Source organism: Cupressus sempervirens, chromosome 7 (genome assembly GCF_028749045.1).
Source record: "Cupressus sempervirens isolate cs-2001-9-10 chromosome 7, ASM2874904v1, whole genome shotgun sequence".
Classification (NCBI taxonomy): domain Eukaryota; kingdom Viridiplantae; phylum Streptophyta; class Pinopsida; order Cupressales; family Cupressaceae; genus Cupressus; species Cupressus sempervirens.
The window spans coordinates 132,213,568-132,234,849 of NC_143124.1; the positions used below are offsets into that span (position 1 = coordinate 132,213,568).

The window sequence follows — 21,282 nt, forward strand, 5'->3', positions numbered from 1 at the left end:
AGATGGCTAACCCCTACCAAAGAACTAGGATGGCCTGACATAATGTAGAATACTAAGAAAATCCATAACACAAAACCATAGTTAAAGCCTCTAGCAAAAGCTTATCGAAAAAGAAAGAATACCCACAATAAAATAATGACTACTGCTCAAGGCATTAAAAACCTTAACTTTGCTATGATGATAATTAACACAAGAAGATATGAAATCCCTCACATATATGAAAGATTCAAATGATAGGGATGAATTACGCTTGCATAATATGGGAATTATGCTTGCATAATTTCACACAAGCAAGTATGCTACAAAGATACATGACGGTTACCAAATAAAATAGAAAAAGCTGAAATACAAAAAGGAAATTGAAATCCAAACATCATGTGTAAGCTATTAATTACCTCCACATAATAACTCCAAGTACGAAGGCATGAAAGCACATCTAATAGAGGCCACTTTGATTTGATGTTATATCAACTTACTGTTAGAACCATCACCAACTCATCTTAAACCATCCACTCAATCACCAACTACTAATGATATATTATAACAACTAATGCACCCAAAATTAACATCATGTAGATCATACTCATAACCATAACTAATTATACATATAAACTATATAACTAGTTATGCATAAATACCGCACCCATGATGACACTAAGCATAATAAAATAAAATTAGCAACCCACATTGAGAAATAATTAAGATGATTCATTCTTAATGATCATCATAATGGTAGAAAATTTTCCTAACAAGGTAATACAGGAATGAGAGTCTAGAATTACTTTATTACATCCAAAATTCACTAATTAATCTGCCAAATCATTACCTTCTCTATAAACATGTGATATGAGATAATTGTCCAAAGAATCAATGAGTCCCCATATTCACTAAATAACATAGCTTATATGCTAGTTATCACTTTTCCTTTAAATTCAAGCATTAATAATAATAGAAGAATCACCCTCAATATGCAAATAAGAAAAAGACATTCTCTTAGCAAGAATTAAACCTTCCAACAAAGTAGTATATTCTGCCATATTATTTGTACTAGAGCTAATAGGATCTACATAGAAAGCCAACACTTCACCTAGATGATTTCTTAGAGAAGCCCCAATACCTTGTTAGTTTGTGGTGACTGATCAAGAAAGTATTGTACATACTTCATAAATTCTCAAAAAAAAAATTGGCCCTTATTTTTCAGGCCTTATTTTATAGGGCCCTATCTTATTAGGATTTTGGCTGACATGTTGTAACCCTAAAGTGGTTTAATACTTGTATAAAAGGGTTTATGGTTAGGGATTATTTTTATAGTTGTGATGTAACATTGGTTCTTGTGGAAGTATTGAGCTGTAAAGGATTACAGATTGTAATCAGGTTGTAATCACTAGATCATAAAAATATCAGACTTGTTATTTGGTGGACATAGCCTAAGGATTGGGTGAATCATATTAAATCTTGGTCTTTTGTGTTCTTTTCTGTGTGATCTATTATTTTCTATTATTGGTTATATTTGCATGTAATTGTTATTTCTATCTGTGGTTTAATCCTAACAAGTGGTATCAGAGCAAGGTTGTTTTTTCAATTATCCTCTATAGGAAAGTCTCACAGTTGAGTGGGAGTCTCATAGTCAAGTGGGAGCTATGGCAGACGAGGGTAAGCTGAGGATTGATAGGTTTAATGGGTAGAACTTCTAGTTATGGAATATGCAAATGGAAGACTATCTTTATCAAAAGGATTTATGGAAGCCATTAGAAGGAAAAACCAAGAATTAGGGATCTATGCCAAATGATGAATGGGATCTTTTGGATAGAAAGGAACTTGGAATAATTTGATTATGCCTAGCACCATTAGTGGCATTTAATATTACAAAAGTGAAGGCAACGGAAGATTTGATGAAAACCCTAGCAACACTATATGAAAAGTCTTCTGCTTCAAACAAGGTATTTCACATGAAGCATTTATTTAATATGAAAATGGTAGAAGGTGGATCTATTAAAGATCATTTAAATGAGTTTAATACTATTACTAGTCAGTTATCTTCTATGGGTGTCAATTTTGATGAAGAAATTCTAGGGCTCTCTTGATTTTGTGTTCTTTGCCTGAAAGCTAGAATGGCTTGGTAATGGTTGTGAGTAATTATATTCTTGGATCTAGTACCCTAAAATATGATGATGTGATCGTTGTTATTTTGAGTGAGGAAACTCATAGGAAATCCTTAGGCAAATCTACATCTAGAAGTGCTTTGAATGCATAAAGTAGGGGCAGAATGACTGAGAGAGGAAGTAATTCCAGAAATCAAGAGGAAAGTCAAAAGGGAGGAGGTCTAAATTGAGAGGACCAAACAACTATTGGTACTATGGAAAACTAGGGCACAAAAAGAAAGATTGTTGGAATCAAAAGAAAAATGAAGGAGATAAACTAGATGGAGACAAGGAGGAAAATGTGTTAAGTAACAAATCTGAAGAGGATGCTTTGCTTCTATCTTTAGAAAGTGTTGATGATTCATGGGTTTTAGATTTCAATGCTTCATTTCATGCTACCCCTCATAGAGGTTATTTCATTGATTAATTTCCAAGGGGACTTTGGACTTGTTTATTTGGGAGATAATGAACCTTGTCAGATTGTTGGAAAGGGAAAAATTAAGATTAAGTTTTAGAATAGGAATCATTGGCTACTACATGAGCTAAGACATGTTCCAAGGTTGAGTAGGAATTTAATTTTAGTAGGGCAACTCGGTGATGAGGGTTGTGTAGTTACTTTTAATGATAAAAATTGGAAGGTTTCAAAAGGTTCCCTTGTAATAGCAAAAGTTCTGAAAGTAGGCACCTTATATCTTTGTACAGGTCATATTGTTCCTTCTACTTTAATTGTTTAAGAGAAAAATGAATGTTTAGGAACCATTGTTGCAGTTGAGCAGGGAGAACAAATAGCAGCTGTAGATTTTGATACAACATTTTGGTACAAAAAACATGGGCACATGAGTGAGAAAGGTATGAAAGTACTTCATTCAAAGAAAGTTTTACCAGGTCTGAAATGTGTTAATATGGACTTCTGTGAAACTTGCATGTATGGAAAACAAAAAAGAGTGAGTTTTGTAAAGACTGAGAAGGAAAAAAAAAAGGAGACATTAGAGCTTGTGCATACTGATGTATGGGGACCAGCTCAAGTATTTTCCCTTGGAGGCTCTTATTATTGTGTTACATTTATTGATGACACAACTAGAAAAGTATGGGTTTATTTTCTTGGAGAGAAATCTAATGTATTTCAAACTTTTAAGAACTAGAAATGCTTGGTTGAAAATGAGACTAGTAAGAAATTAAAATGTCTCAGATCTGATAATGGTGGTGAGTATTGCAGTAACGAATTCGAAGATTATTGCTCCACTAATGGTATTCATAGATATAAAACTATTCCAAGGACTCCATAGGAAAATGAAGTGGCTGAACGCATAAACAAGACTATAATGGAGTGCGCAAGGACCATGAGGTTGCATGCTAGGTTGCCCTTACACATGTGGGCTGAGGCTATAAATACTATTGTATAATTGATTAATAGAGGTCCCTCTACTCCCTTGGGTTGTGGTATTCTAAAGGAAGCATGGACTAGTAAGAAAGTGAGTTATTCTTTTCTCAAGACCTTCAGTTGTGAAGCTTTTGCTCACATAGATTCTAAAAATAGAACCAAGCTAGAAGCTAAGTTAAAGAAATGCGTATTTGTTAGATATGGCATTAATGAATTTTGTTATAGGTTTTGGAATTTTGAAAATCATAAAATTGTAAGAAGCAAGGACATCATATTCAATGACAAAGTGTTGTACAAAGATCTATTGCAGAAACATGAGAAGAAAGAAGATGATTATGTAGTGCTAAATGATACTCCAAAAGTTGAAGTTCCAGCCATTCCTCATGATGTGCAACAATAGCAGCAACAAATACCACACATAGCAGTGAGTGTTAGATGGTCAACAAGGCAAATTAGATCTCTAGAAAGATTTTTCACCCTCTTTGTATTCAATTTTACTTACTGATGCTGGTGAACCTGAGTGTTATGATGAAGCTATGCAGGTGGATACTGAGATTCAGTGGGAGTCTGCAATGAAAGATGAAATGGACTCTTTGTTAAAGAATAAGACATGGGATTTGTGGAAGTTTCTTGTAGGTGACAAGGATTTACAAAATAAGTGGTTTTATAGGTTGAAAGAAGAGGAAGCAGGTAAGAAAATATTTAAAGCCAGGCTAGTTGTGAAAGAATTTGCATAGAAAAAAGGAATTGATTTTGATGAGTTATTTTCTCCTATTGTTAAGATGACTTCTATCAGTATTGTTTTAAGTATTGTGGGTACTAAAGATTTGCATTTAGAGCAGCTTGATATTAAAACAACCTTCCATCATGGTGATTTGGATGAAGAAATATATATAGTTTAGCCATGAGGATTTGAGGTCAATGGTAAGGAGAAATTAGTGTGCAAATTGAAGAAAAGTTTATATGGCTTGAAGCAATCACCTTGGCAATGGTATTTGAAATTTGATAGGTTTATGCATGAGCATGGCTATAATAGGTGTCATTCAGATTATTGTTTTTATTTTAAGAGGTTGGATGATGACAACTACATTATTTTATGTTTATATGTTGATGATATGCTTGTAGTTGGGTCTAACATGGATCATATTAAGGGGTTGAAATGCTAGTTAGCACATGCATTTGCTATGAAGGATTTGGGGGTGGCAAAAAAAATCCAGGGTATAAAGATTTTCAGAGATAGGAAGAATAGAACATTGATGCTATCTCAGGCTGATGATATAGAGAAGGTGTTGCAATGTTTCTCTATGAAGAATGTTAAAGCTGTCAGCACACCTTTACTTGGTCATTTGAAGTTGACTAAGGAGATGTGTCCTATGACACAAGAAGAGGAGGATAAGATGTCCAAGGTACCCTATGCTTTAGCTATAGGAAGCTTGATGTATGCTATGGTATGTACTAGGCTAGATATTGCACATGTAGTGGGATTCATTAGCAAGTATATGAGTCATCCAAGAATTGAGCATTGGAATGCAGTCAAATGGATTCTTAGATATTTGAGAGGAACATCCAATAAGTGTCTACACTTTGGGGGATCTACTACTAATTTACAGGGCTATGTTGACTCAGATTTGGTAGGGGATATTGATACCAGGCATAGTACTATAGATTATATATTTATTGTTGGTGGGGCAGCCGTGAGCTAGGTTTCTCGGTTATAGAAGATTAATGTTCTATCCACTATAGAGGTAGAGTATGTTGCTACTATAGAGGTTTCTAAGGAGATGATATGGCTTCAATTGTTCTTAGAAGAATTGGAACATTCTTAGAAGGATAATTAGTTGTTTACAGATAGTCAAAGTGCCATTCATCTTGCAAAAAATTTAATTCTGCATTCAAAGACCAAACACATCCAATTGTGGTACCATTTCATTCAGCCAATTTTGGAGGATGGATAGTTAAAGCTGGAGAAGATACATAGAAATGACAATCTAGCAGATATGTTGACAAAGGTAGTAACAAGGGAGAAGTTGAACTCATCTTCAGCTTCGGTCGGTCTTCTAGATGTAACATGAAATAAAAGAACAACAGAGTCCAGGGTGGTTTAATCCAGTGGGAGCCCCATGGAGTAGCGGTATAGGTACACGATCAGTCTCCAAGTGGGAGATTGTTGTTTAGTGTGGAGCCTGATCAGTCCCCAAGTGGGAGATTGTTAGTTTGTGGTGACTGATTAGGAAAGTAATGTACATACTTCATAAATTCTTTGGGGTTCGGGCCCTATTTTATCAATATTTTGGCCGACATGTTGTAACCCTAAAATAGTTTAATACTTGTATAAAAGGGCTTAGGGTTAGGGATTTTTTTATAGTTGTGATGCGAAGTTGGTTCTTGTGGAAATGTTGAGTTGTAAGGGTTTACGGATTGTAATTAGCTTGTAATCACTAGATCATAAAAATATCAGACTTGTTGTTTGGGGGACCTAGCCTAGGGATTGGGTGAACCACATTAAATCTTGGTTTCTTCTGTTCTTTTCTGTGTGATCTATTATTTTTTGTTATTAGTTATATTTGCATGTAATTTTTATTTCTGTCTATGATTTAATCCTAACATACCTAACTCATCAGGATTCCCTCTAGATGAACCATCAAAATTAAGCTTGACAAATGAGGAGTTAGGAGGATTCCATTTTATTGAAGTTCTAAGTATAGGAATTTTTTTGACATGAGGAAAAATAGGGGAAGATGGAAATGAGATAAAATTCCAAGACCAAACTGCTAAACTATCCCAAGAGGAGAAACTTTAACATTATTCAAATTATTATCTCTCTCTCTCTCTATATATATATGTATGTATGTATGTATGTATGTATTTATGTATGTATGTATGTAAAATGATGTTATTAGTTTTAACATTAATTTATAGTCAAACCATAATAAACTTTAAGATTGATATTAATTGTATATTTTTAAAGTTATAAATATTTATTGTATTTTTTTTAAATTCAAATATTAATTTCATTAACATTGAGGTTTTGAACATTTAGCTTTATATTTCATATATTTTATTTTATTTAATCAATAGTTAGATTTAAACTTAAATTTATTTCAATTACTTATATCAATTTTATCTATTTAAAGTTAAAAATAGAACATATTACTATTTATTTTTAATAAATTTTCAACACTTATGAGGATTTGCACTATTATTTTTCTCCTTAGAAAAGATATTTGATGGTATTAGAATACAAGAAGATATACATTTATGCTCTTGGTTCTTCCTTTTCATCTATGCCAAATACCATCCAGAAGAAATATATGGACTAGTTTTATCTTGTAATGATCAAGATATGGATCCTTTTCAGGTGGTGCTTTTTTTCCCTATTGGTTTCTTTTTGTAATGTCGACTAATTAAATCTTTCAAATTTATTATAATTTCTTTTTTCAAGGCCCAGAGCACCTATAATTATCTTGGGTCCTATTTTTTATGTTTGTAAAATCTAATGCTCTACTATGTTTACTAATGTCATCTCTTATAAATTGATGATCTAACAATCAATGACTCTCCTTCCATAAAGTTTGAATACATTTTTTATACTAGAAAATAGTCTAGCATCAAAATTAAAATAATTCTTAATGCTAACCAACTCACCTAACCCATAGGGACAATATAAAAAATAAATATCAAAGGATAATATAATGTATTTTATATATATATATATATACACTCTTATTGATCATATATATTAATAAAATAAAATTCTAGCATAAAAAAGTAAAAAATTATCAAATAGATTAATTATAATCTATAGATGATATATATTTAAATTATTATAATTAATATAATATTTTTACTATTATACCTATATCAATATTTTTGATGAATAGTCTTTTGCGATTAATAAATAATATTATAGCTATAAATTGTTTCTTAAAATTTTATTTAAAATGTACTTTAACTATAGCTAAAGGAAAGTACCTTGTGACACTTGTTAAATTGATGAATCGGTTATTGGCAGACCATACTAATACAAGTGGGCAAGTATATGTGTCATAAGAAATGATTCATTTGTTAAAGGGAAGGTCATATTTATAAAATATTAAATGCTTATCGCCACATAGTGCATCTCTACACTCCATTCCAATTTCATTCATGTTTTATAAGACCTAAACTTTATTTATTCCTCAAAATATTTCAATAGAATATAATTAAATGTTATATACTCTTTGTTCAGAGGTACGATTCATTACTAATGATCACAATTGGGGAAAACTTCATACTATTCATTGACAAGAGACATTTCTTAGACCTGCAATTTGAAATTTCTTTATTGGTGATTATTGATTTTTTTAATTTTAAGTTTTTTTTTAAATTGCGTTTAATAGTGAGAATTTTAATTTTAAATTTTACAAATATGGTTTTCTTTTCAAATGCGTGCATACTTTTTGGAGTCATTGTTTAAATGGTTATATTAGTTGTTAAAGTGCATTTAAAAAATAAGACTTTGTTAACGTATTAATCATTGGGGTTATAGAATTAGGTTATAAATTTTAGTTTCTGTAGTTATTAAATAGCAGTTGAACTTCTATATGACTACTTTATTTATGTAATGAATCTCGCTGACTCAAATACAAGAAAGTTTCTATTATGTTTACATTATTTTCTATTACATTAGATTTCCAAGCCTAACAATGGTATCAGAGCAATGAAAAAATAATAATATAAAATATTACGAGCTCTCTTTTTGTTGGCAGCCATGGCCATCAATATGAATGCATAGAAAAGGGATAATAGCTACAAGTTTGCATTTGTGAGTTTATTATGTTAGAAATTTTATATCATAAATTTATTTCATTTCAAATGCTCTCATATATCAATATTATTGGGTTTTTTGTCACAAGCATCAGTAATTGGAAATCAAATATTTTGAATTGCATGATAATTGGTTTGGATGGAGAAAAGAAATTTTGCATTTAACAATCAGTTTTGAGAAAAAATGTATGAGTTTTTAGTTTAAATTGTTGATTGATCAAATTTCAACGATCTCTTTATCGTCACCTTTTTGGGTGTGAGTTACCAAGCACTATGCAATCAACATGAGAAGTAGATTGGCATAGATAGTGTGAAAAGGATCAAAGACTAAGACAAAATCTAACAATTGTATAGAGGCATAAAAAGTTGATTTGGGTCCATAATTTGAATTGTAATATGGTTAAAGATTTGGGTAGAGATTTCTTTGTTGAAGATCAATATTTGGATGGTAGGGTAACACTGTCAAGAATACATAGCAAGGAAATTTTATATGATTTTTAGTGTAGAGAACTCAGAGAATTTATAAGTGCAAAGCCTTGGAAGGACAACTACAATTATAGAGAAGGACAATAAATTATTTTAATGTGCTTGGTGCTTATCTTTATGTGTTGGATACATGGTTTATTAAATTCTTGCCAATGATCAAGGAACAAAGGATAGGTATATTTTCTTCACTGCATCCTATTTTTAAAAAGAAGAGGTATGAATTTCTTCTTAGTTTGTTGATCATAGTTGCAAAATATGATGCTTATTATTTCTCTGAGAAGTTTGAGTAGTTACTCTGATTAAATAAGTCAGAGAGATTTGGAGGAAGAAATATTTTATCTTATTAAACCTCCCTAATAATATTTACTGAATAGTTCTTCAAAATTCCAAGGTAGAAAAGGAATCAACAACAACAATTCAAAAGTATCAATTTAGAAAGAAAAAAAAAGTATCTTAAAATGAATAATGGAGGATATTCAATCACTTGTCTATGGAAATGGAACAAGAATGGTTATGGAAAAATTTGCAGAAGATGATATTTCAAGGACAATGTCTCAAATATTTCTTGGTATACCCCATCATATGTGTTTAAAATGATTTTGGAGATAAAATTTATGATTATTATGACATTAAAATTGCAACCTCTTATCTTGAAATCATGTTGTTAATCTTATTTCCTCTCATCTGTCAAGGGAGGGAATATTATGTATATGCCAGATTCAATTTAAGTGAGTGACAATTTCAGAATCAAGTTAAAGTAAGTGGCAATTTAAATTCACATCCAATCAATTTTAGATTCAAACTCATGAATAAAACAAGACAGAATAATTCATAACACCCAATGTGTGTTATTTCATAGCACCCAATGTGTGCTCTTATCAAATTGTAATATAGACAAACAAGTCCATAACACCCAATGTGTGTTATTCTATTGCACCCAATGTGTGATGCTTTCAAATTGTAACATGAACAATACAAGTTCATTTCACCCAATGTGTGCCATTTTCAGATATTATGCACTTAAAGTGTGCTAATTCCAATGAGACAAAATAAGTCTCACACTAAGACCTATCAAAGCAATAGGCTCATTATATAAATTTAAAATCCAACAATGGACAACATGCTGAAGTATAAAAGTTTGAACCCTATAAGTTCAAATGAATATTAGATCATACCATAGGTAAAAGTTTTCAAAAGATTATTCAGATCAACTAGAAAATGTTTTTGGTGGAGTTCAATGTAACCCTTTCCGATTAAGGGTGTAAAGAAGCAAAGGTGCGCGAAATCGCTTCCTACGCTAATCCTTGAGAGGACGATTATGCAAATCAAAGTATATTGCAAAGATCTCAAGAAATGCATAATAACATAATCAAATTAACAAATAACATACAACACAATGATTACCATGGGGAAACCCTTTCGGGAGAAAAACCCCACCCTCCAAAACTCGCACAATGTATTATCAAACCAAGATGATTACAATACACTTGCAATGCAAGTTCTTACAGGAGCGCATCACCACAACTCAAACTTGGAGAGACTCCTTCTAGCACCAGTCTTGCAAACTAAACTCAATTACACAAACGCCTCCCCAAGCCCTCCTTTTATAGTGATTTTACAACTTGGAAACCACTTATGGTTTTAAAAAACCATGAGCAAAACTACTATGCCACATGTTACCCATTTTTGACAACAACCAGGTTAAAAATAGTAATCCCGTCCACAATTTCGCCTCTTAGTCTAGACCCCCATGAAAGTCACAAAATGAGTCATCAAGGCTCTAAAAATAGCCTATCTATATTCTACTAAGGACAAGACTCATTTAACAACTCACTAACCACTTTCCAATGCATAAACAAGCAGAAAACTCCCACAAACTAATTTTGGAATTTTCCAAGAAAAGATTGCAAGGTTGAGACACATGTTTCTCAACAAAGGGGGGGATGTTAACATATTAATCATTAGGGCTATAGAATTAGATTATAAATTTCAATTTTGGTAGTTATTAAATAGTAGTTGAACTGCTATATGACTACTTTATTTATGTAATGAATCTTGCTGAACCAAATACAAGAAAGTTTCTATTATGTTTACATTATTTTCTATTACATCAAATTTTCAGGCCTAACAGACTTTTACTCTATCAATATTTTTAAAGTTTTCAAAGGACCCTTTGTCTATTGGTGAAGTTGAAAGGCTCACAAAGATCCCACTAGGGATCAAGTCTTGCTGAGTGCAAGGCCTTCGACATCAAAAGGGATGGGGTAGACTTGATCTTTGATGGGCTCTTTGTGAGTCTTTTGACTTCCTCTTGACAATTGAAACTCAAGATGTCTAATTGAATTGAAAATTGAAAATCATTTATAAAATAACAAAACAAACCTATTAAACAGTAAGAAACTTATTATTTTTTAACAATTTCCAAAAATATGTCATAATTCTTATTTAAATGTGTATAAAAAATAATTCATTTTATATCTCATAATTCGTAATTAAATATATACAACAATAATACATTTCATAGGAATTAAAAATATTAACACAAAATAAATTTAAAAATAAGAATATTTTTTAATCAAAGAAATACTTTAAGTCATTCGTCAGTAGTACTAGTTTGTTTATGTGTACATTCAAATATCTAAAACATCTCTATATTGAAAGTTAGACACAAGACTATCATATTCATATTGAGAAGTCAAAAATAGTTTTTTGAAATAAGTCTATTTTATAATAAGAAAAATAATCCATTGTAATAAACACAAATTTCCTTTAATTTTTAGAGAATTCTATATTTTTTCTTAATGTTGATATGCATTCTACAATGGTAGAATGGGTGGGTGGAGTAGGATTGTGTGAGCGTGTTAATGTTAACATTTAATTTTTATGTTAAATTTGACAACCATCTACATGTGAATATTCTAATATTTATTATAAATGAAGTAGATTTCTAGAAATAATTTAATAAACAGTACACAAATTTTTTTCTATAATTGTAAATTTTTGAGATATAAATAATCATTTTTAGAAATAAAAAGAAAAAGTTAAGTTGACAAAATAGAGATACACAAAATTATAAATATATTTACTTGTGATAAATTAATTTTTAATCATTTTAAAATAGATGTCTATCATCATTTCGATAGATTGTTGTAATATATCTATACTAGTAAATATAAAATAATTACAAATTAGTAACTTAAGAAAGTTTCTAAGTTCATATTTGACATTTTTTATTTTGAGTTAATTTTTAAAAAGTATATAATTAATTTTAAAAATATTGTTATAACACTTTTAAATAAATATTACATGTCAATTTATACAATTGAACAAATTGTCAATGTGAATTAAATTCATTGGTCTTTTAACAAAGTCAAACTTATTTTTTTCTCTAGATTTACGAAAACATAGATAATGAAAATCAAATTCAATTTTTTCAAAAAATCAGAATTTTTTTTTCCTAAATTGATGAACTGTACAATTTGTGTGGACTGTGGAGGATAGCCCCACATCCTTTCCCATTTAGATAAAAGAGGTAGGTAACTACCAGTCCACTCAGTTTTTTAAATGCGGGTGCCATTTTCTTTTAGCATTTGACTAAAAATAGTTCAGTTCCTTTGATAAAAAATAAGTGCCAATTATGAGATTGGGGAATTCGAAGCTTTCTTAAGATTTAGTTTTTACTTATCCCCTTATGTTACATGTTGAATTGTCAAACAGGACTCTTACATTATTATAGATGATAGGCTTTTACATCGGGCATTTTCAAGATATGATCAGGGATTTGCGGCCAGCCTTAAACATCACACACTAAGGAAGAAATTAAGCTTGAAAAAGTAAGTCAAACTTTGACTATTTAACACTTTTACTTTAGGAATGAAGCCTTTGTGTATGATGTTTAAGCCATTCAGGCATTTACCCCCTATGTTCTAACTAAAATAATACAGTAAAAAAACAATGAATTGATAAACGGAAAATATCATTAGGGCCAGAGACGGAACAATAATTACAACCAAAGGTCAATGTAGGCGTCAGTAGATTGAAGTGAGTATGAGGATCCGACACAAGTTATTTATTTATAGAAGCAAAGACGAAGGGATTTCTTTTCATGAGGAGATATTTTCTTGAGAACCAAATGTTGAAGAGTGCTCGTGTTGATGTGGTACTTGTAAGTGGTAACGGGCGTATGATGGCTCTTGTGTTTGTCGAAAGGTGCTGCCAACTTTTTTCCAAAGTTTGGCCAACTTGAAACGAATACTCTAAATGTGTTCTTTAAGATTTCTTAAATAATTTTATATTACGTGAATCTATGTTGATATCTCCTCCATTATAAACAAAAAATTAAGAGAATCTACTTTGTGCAGATTTCCAATTCATATAGAATATCATGGAGGAATTCTCAACGGAAATTATCCTAAAACAGTTTTAATGAAGGATAGAGATGGAGCGAAACTTACTGACGCATTTTGTCTTAGTGGTAGTTTGGTTTCCTCTAATAACATGAGAGATGGTGAGAATTGAATGTCTGAAGTCTAGTTGTCATATAAAAATTTGTAATACATATTTCAAGAGTGAAACACATAATTCATGTGTTGTGTCTATATTATTTGTTCTTTTTTAATATATAAATGATCTTGAGACAGTTGTTTTATTTCCATTGCAATTGCTTTTTCTATTTTCATTTCTGGTAACTATGGTCTATATTTTGACTACCTCTATTTTTCATATTCTTGTTTTATGTAATTTAAATATTTAATATGTTTCTTAAACCCAATAAATGCTACTACTCAAGGGAAGGAGTTGTAGAATACTGTGAGAGAAGAGACAGAAAATGGTAATGGAGAGGAGTTGTTGGAATATTGTGGAGAAATTGAGAAAAGACAGAGAAGGATAAATAAAGATAGTGATTTCTTAAATTAGCAACATGAAAAAGAGAAATTGTGAACTAGAAAGAAGAAACAAAGATATCTTTTTCCTACGAGCTCAAAGATTGAGAGTTCAACAACAATCACATCTAAATGTTTTGCGCCCAACCAAAAGAGAGTTACATTGTGAAAAGGAAGTTAGTACCACCACACTGTCAAAATGGTTGACTAATGCAACTATCACTATACCCTTGCATCTATTACATATATCTCGAAACTTTACATCCAGTATTCTCGCGCTCACGCTACAACCAATTTTCAGGTTTAGTTCGAACCGAATGCAAAATATTCAGCAGCCATATTCTATTTAGGCAGATGAATCACGTGATTCTTTGCCTCGTTACAAGCGCTGAAGAAAATTGAGAGTTTCGGCGCTCAACTACTACAAATCTCATCAACTAATTTTAATCAAATATTCAACAAGTTTTCATAAAATATTTATTGTTTCTTGCATTGTATCAATCATAGAATTCTGCACAGACTATTAATCAACAACTTTCTAACAATAAGTAGGACCTTATCAGATCATGATGAACAAATAATAGATTTCTATTAAAATCTATTGTTTTCATTTTATTTGGAGGATAGAAGAATGGAAATCTCAGTGCTGAGCGTTTTATGTGGGATGTGGCTCATCCTGATTTGTTTTGCAGCAGGCGAAAAAGAGCCTTCCGTGCCAGCCTTGTATGTGTTCGGGGATTCCCTAGCAGATGTGGGGAATAACAATTATATTCCTCACTGTCAAGCCCGTGCAAACTACACACCATATGGCATCTCGTTTTTCCCCTACCCAACTGGTCGGTTTACTAATGGACGCACCGTCTTCGACTTCGTTGGTATATATAGTTTATTGTTCTAGATTTCTATGATCTTTCTAGATCTTCATAATATGGTAGAAATAAATGAAACACTCTTAATAAAGCTTATTGTGGTTAATTACAGCTACTTATCTGGGGCTTCCTTTTGCCCCTCCTTATCTCCAACCAAAGGCGAACTTTAGTCTGCTCGATTCAACAAATGCCGGTCAAGTCTCTACTCTTTCACCCCAAAAATGTGAAGCTGAGGACAGAAATATAAGCTTAACAATTTCTGACATGGCTTAGTCTTCGGTTAGAAGTCTTCGATTACAGCTAAATTAATCACTTAGATAATTCTTTGCAGATTCTTTGATAAAAAAGGAACTCGTATCATTTAATTTGTTCCAGATGATTTTAATGGGTGTTATTCTATAGCTCTTTATGCGTGGATAACGTCTTTTATCAACTGTTGTAAAATTGTCTCGGGTACTTCAATAAAAAACGTCATAGTTTTGGGGTTTTCTTTAATTATACCCTTTGATATGATGAGGTCTACTATGAACTGATTAGTTGTATTGGAATTTTACAAATCAGATGTTAATACTCTCAGTATGAGCCAACAACTACTTCTATTGGAGCAGTATTCTGACAGTCTAACTGGAGCTGCACAAGCGAATTTGAGCAAGTCCTTATAAGGAATAATAACTGGAGCCAACGATATTCTTTCCTACGTAACGAGCAATACTCTCAGAAACACAACTACTCCATTACAGTTCATCACTCTGCTCTTGGCCAAATTTGATGAATACATAAATGTAAGTATTACAAATTCATCAGCGTACAGATATTTTGAGCAATGCTAACGTGAAAACATTCCAGTCTCAGAGAAAGAGAGTTAAGTCATGATTACTATGTAACTTGACAGATGCTTTACAATCGCGGGGCAAGGAAATTCCTTGTGTTAAACATTCTACCAGTTGGATGTGCTCCTACGGAAAGACTTGATGGAATCCAGATTTACCATGGGGATTGCATCGGCTCCTTGAATAAATTCATTGAGACCTATAACACCGCTTTCAACTCATTTGTGACTGAGCTTAATGAGAACCTTACAGAAGGGACCATTATCAGATTTAATGCTTATAATCTTTTAACGGATATGATCCAAAATGGTGAAGACTATGGTAATTAGTTTCTCTCTTTGTGGAGGTTCTTATTACTGTCAATTTTATTTTTCGTATGAATCTAATGAATTTGTCGTTGAAAAGAATGTGTGGAAATTCTGGGTGCAGGATTTCGTGACACTACGTCGGCATGCTGTGGAGCAGGAAAGTTTGGTACAGAAATGAACTGTGGAAAGACTAATCCGCCGAATTTGTTTTGCAATGATACAAGTGCATATGTGTACTGGGATGGAGCTCATGGTACTGAAAAAGCCTATAGCATTTTTTCGGAGCAGATTTGGAACGGAAACACTTCTCCTATGTATCCATTTAATCTCTCCACATTATTGCTAAGACAAGCGAGTTTTCAAATTCACGAACCACAAACTCTTTCTGAAATGTAATGACTATGCTTTATGAATTTGAGTTCACACAAGTCTTATGATTTATTCTCTCAATATTATTGCATTGGTTGAAGAGGAACTCAGTCTAGGCCTAAGGTTTGGTTTAGGGAAATTTCTGGGTTTGTTTAGTGGATAATAAAATTCACAACAATAGGAAAAATAAATTTGAGAACAGTCATATTTTAATGATCGTGCAGATTTGTTTATTAAACCTTGACGCGTTGGATTTGATCCATTTGAAGAGCTTTTTAACTCAACTTTTAGGGTAATTTTTTCTTATTTGACTAACGATAGATTTTTAGAGGACTATTCTTTTCATTCGATTAAGACTTTTCTTTTAAGTCCTCTTGGGCCTCAGCAATGGACACTCGACAGAGAGATTAGTGTATACTTTCTTTTTATATAGAAATAAATTTCAATTGTTCTTCGTTAGGAAAAATTAGATGATAAATATGAGTTGAATCTGATAGATGGATAATAAAACTCTTGCTTTCTATTATTCTACTTTCCATGATAATGAGCGTTTCTTAAGGAATTGCTCAAAATGATGTTTTGAACCTCTCTCTTTTAAAGAAGGCCTTTCTAAAGTATCCAATAGAGTTTATTTTCAAATGGTGCTGTAATAGAGAAGGACCACCCCTGTGCATTAGAAAGATTTTTTAATTTATTCTCGAAACTTTTGAAGAGTCAATTTCTCTTTGGGAAAGACAAATACCTAATTATTACTTAGGCCTTTTTGATGTTCTCTAGTCCTCACCATAAGAGAACCTTTTTTTCTTTTTGGGAAAACTTTATATTTATAAGAGAACCAAAATTGAATCATTGATTGTAAGTTAAATTTTAGAAACAATTACATCAAATTATCTTAACTTGAATGATATGATTCCTAATTTAATTGTTGATGAGGCTGATGAATCTATTGATTATATTCTTTTTATATCAGCTATTCCTGATATTCTAGTTATAGATGGAATAAGAAAAGAAAAAGTATTTTCCATTGGGTGTGCAAGAAAATAATATTATACAGGAATTTCGAATTGAAATGGAAAAGAAATGAAAAAAATTAATGAAGAAGTTACAAATTTTATTGAAAGAATCAAATATTAACAAGAAGAAGACTTGTAAAAGTATACTTACATTCAAATATTAATAAGAGACGCTTTGAGAATTGTGATTTGGAATTTCTTAATTGATTAAGTTTAATTCAATTTTTTGTTTTATAAATAAAGAGAATTTTAAATTTAAATTGTACAAATATGGTATTTTTAAAAATAAGTGCATACTTTTTGCAATTGTTATGTTGATTTATTAAAGTGCATTTAAGAACATACCAATTTTACTTGATCAATATTTTTGAAGTGGTTTGTAGACACCATTTTTTGTTTATGTGTAAGTTCAAATATCTCAAAAAATCAGTATTAAAATCATAAGCTTTACATTGAAAATTTAATATTGAAATATCTAATTAAATTGAAATTTAGTGATCATCCATAGAATAACAAAATAATCCATTAGAAAAATATGATTTTTCCTAATTTGTTTGTATAATTATTTAAAAATATTTCATTGTTTGTAATTAGTAAAGAGAAATATAGACATGTCGACAAAATAATGGTAAAAAAAACAAAAAATCTTCTATTAATTTTTATTTATTTATGAAATATATATAATTTAATTATTTCTTTGCAATCTATTTAGTAAAAAATACCAAAAGAATTTAGAATGAATCCACTATATATGTTAAAAATAACTCTAAACGAATCAATACATACCTAAGAGAATACATAGAGAATAATTGCAATTAGTTTTCTTGTGAAAGCCTTTTCAAAAATATCATTTAAGAAACATAATTATTATTTTTAATTACACCAAATGTATAATAATTGATGTTTCATAATTCATTTTTAAATATGAATAACAATTATACATTTTGCAGGAATTAAAGAAGAATAACTTCAGTACATTACAACATAAAATAAACTTAAAAATAAGAATAACGCCAGTACATTCATTTCCAAACCTGTCAATCTTTACCTTCTTTCGACTTGACAATTTCAACCCATTTCAGCTGCATTTTTCTGATTATAGAAAAAACTAGCTTATACATACCTCTATCTATATTACGCCGAGAGTAATCGTTCTCAAGGTGCCTATTTTCATTTAATCCCAAGGTTATTTTAATCATAGTTGGGATTTATGAAAATGAAAATAGGCGCCTCAAGAACGATTACTCTCGGCGTAATATATATAGAGGTATATATAAGCTAGTGGCAATCGCGGTGCAATAGGAAAAGTATTTTTAAATTTTTTTCTATTTTTTTAAGGTAAGTGCTGAATTATTTATTTCTTTTTAAATACAATTGTATAAACTTACTATAAAAATGTAATAGTGTAAACTTACTATAAAATTATTCTTGAATATTTTATTTTTTAATTCTATATATGGTGTTTATTTGCATCACTTTAATTCAGTTTTATTTTAAGCATATTGTTACGTGAAATGTTATATTGAAGAGTAGAGTTATAGTTAGGGTTAGGGTTAGTGTTAGGGTTGGAGCTATTGTTAGGGTTTGAGTTATGGATAGGGTTAGAGTTACGGTTAGGAATAGAGTTACAATTAGAGTCAGGATTAGCATTAGGGTTAGGGCTAGGGTTATTTTTAGGATTATGAATCTTGTTAGGGTTATAGTTAAGGTTAGGTTTAGGATTAGAGTTAGAGTTAATGTTAGGATTAGGGTTAGAATTTTGGTTACAAATATAGTTAGGGTTAGAATTAGAGTTAGGGTTAGGGTTAAGGAAAGGGCGAGGGTAAGAATAAGGGTTTAGGTTAAACATATACTTAGGGTTAGGATTAGAATTAGAGTTAGGGTTTGAGTTAGAGGTAGAGTTAGAATTGGAGCTTGAATAAGGGCTAGAGTTAGAGTTTAAATTAGGGTTAAAATTAGGCTTAGGATTAGGGTTAAAATTAGATTCACGGTTAGAGTTAGAGAAAGGGGTAGAGAAAGGGTTAGTTTTAGGGTGATGGTTAAGGTTAGGTTTATATTTAGAGTTAGGGTTGTATATAGAGTTACATCAAGGTTAAGGTTAGGGTAAGGGTTTGAGTTGGGGTTAAGGTTAGGGTTAGGGCTATGGTTTTCATCTAGATTAAAGTAAGGGTTAAGGTTAGAGTTAGAGTTTTGAGTCAGGGTTAAGGTTAGAGTTAGGGTTAGGTTACGGTTTTAGTGAAGGTTAAACTAAGGATTAAGGTTAGGATTAGAGTCTAATTATGGTACAGTTAGATTTATAGTTAGGGTTATATTTAGGGTTAGAGTTAGAGGTAGGATTATAGTTTAAAAAAAGTAATTTACTTTTTGGCATATTGTAATGTAAAATGTTATAGTCAAACATAGATATATGGTTAGGGACAAAGTTACCATTACAATTAATGTTAACCTTAGGGATAGAATAAGGGTTAGGGTTAGCATTAGGGTTAGGGCTGGAGTTAGGGTTAGGGTTAGGGTTTGAGTTATGGTTAAGGTTAGGGATAGAGTTACAGTTATGGTTATTGTTAGAGTTATGGTTAAGGTTTGGGTTAGAGTTATGCTTATGGTTAAGGTTAGGGTTAGAGTTATGGTTATGGTTAAGGTTTGGATTAGAGTTATGTTTATGGTTAAGGTTAGGGTTAGAGTTATGGTCATAGTTAAGGTTAGGGTTAGAGTTATGGTTATGGTTAGGGTTAGTGTTATAGTAAGGGTAGGGTTAAGGTTTGAGTCAAGGTTAAGGTTAGAGTGAAGGTTAGGGTTTGAGTCAAGATTAAAGTAAGGGTTAGGGTTAGGGTTAGAGTTTGATTATGGTTGTGTTAGATTTAGGGTTATAGTTATGCTCATGGTTAAGGTTAGGGTTATTATAGGGCTCGAGTTAGGGTTATTGTAGGGATAGGGTTAGGGTTTGAGTCAGGGTTAAGGTTAGGTTTAGGATTAGGGTTAGGGTTTTAGTTAGGATTAAAGTTAGGGTTAGGGTTAGGGTTAGGGTTAGAGTCTAGTTATGATAGAGTTAGATTTAGGGTTAGAGTTAGGGATAGAGTTATGTTTATGGTTAAGTTTAGGGTTAGAGTTATGCTCATGGTTAAGGTTAGGGTTAGACCTATGGTTATGGTTAGGGTTATAGTAGGTCTAGGGTTAGGATTAGGGTTAGGGTTAGGGCTTGAGTAAGGGTTAAGGTTCTAGAGTTATGGTTAGGGAAAAGTTTTGAGCCAAGATTAAAGTTTAGGATTAGGGTTATGGTTAGAGTCCAATTATGGTAGAGTTAGATTTAGGGTTAGAGTTAGGGACAAATTAATGTTTATGGTTAAGGTTAGTGTTACAATTAGGGTTAGGGTTAGTGTTAGAGTTAAGGTTAGGGTTAAGGTTAGAATTAAGTTTAGGGTTAGTGTTAAGGTTAGGGTTAGGGTTAGAGTTAAAGTTAGGGTCAGCATTAAGATGAAAACTAGGGTAAGGGATAGGGTTTGAATTAGAATTAGGGTTCTTGTTAGGGTTAGAGTTACAGTTAGGGTTAGAGTTAGAGTTAGGGTTAGGGTTAGGTTTAAAATTAGAGTTAGAGTTGGGATTAGGGTTAGGGTTAGGATTAGGGTTAGAAATATAGTTAGGATTAGAGATAGAATTAGGGTTAGGGTAAGGGTAAGAATTAGGGTGAGGGTTAGAATTAGGGTTACAAATATAGTTAGGGTTAGTGTTAGGGTTAGAATAAGAGATAGGGTTAGGGTTAGAGATAGAGTTAGAATTAGAGTTCGAATAAGGGTTGGAATTAGAGTTAGAGTTAGAGTTAGGGTTATATTTAGGGTTAGAATTAAGGTTAGGATTAGAATTAGTATTAGAGTTAGGGTTACAGTTAGTGTTAGGGTTATATTTAGGGTTAGCATTAGGGTTAGGGTTAGGGTTAGTGTTAGGGTTATGGTTAGGATTAGCATTAGGGTTAGGATTACAATTAGAGTTAGAGTTAAAATTAGAGGTAGTGTTAATGTTAGTGTCCATATAAGAGTTAGAGTTAGAATTAGAGTTGGAGTTAGGGTTCAAGTTAGAGTTAGAGTTAAAGTTAGAGATAAAGTTGTGATCAGGGTTAGATTAGGGTTAAGGTTAAAGTTACTTGATTAGATTTAGGGTTAGGGTAAGAGTTAGGGCTAGGATTAGGATTAGATTAGGGTTAG

At 31.5% G+C, this 21,282-nt stretch overlaps 1 pseudogene across 1 annotated transcript; it reads left to right on the plus strand.

The window, feature by feature from the left end:
- The first annotated feature begins 13,986 nt into the window (after positions 1 to 13,986).
- LOC149545867 (GDSL esterase/lipase At4g16230-like) lies at positions 13,987 to 16,145 on the plus strand (annotated as a pseudogene). The gene is made up of 5 exons (XR_016354303.1): positions 13,987 to 14,572; positions 14,679 to 14,759; positions 15,128 to 15,348; positions 15,459 to 15,717; positions 15,826 to 16,145. The product of XR_016354303.1 is annotated as a GDSL esterase/lipase At4g16230-like (transcript).
- Positions 16,146 to 21,282: the final 5,137 nt, after the last annotated feature.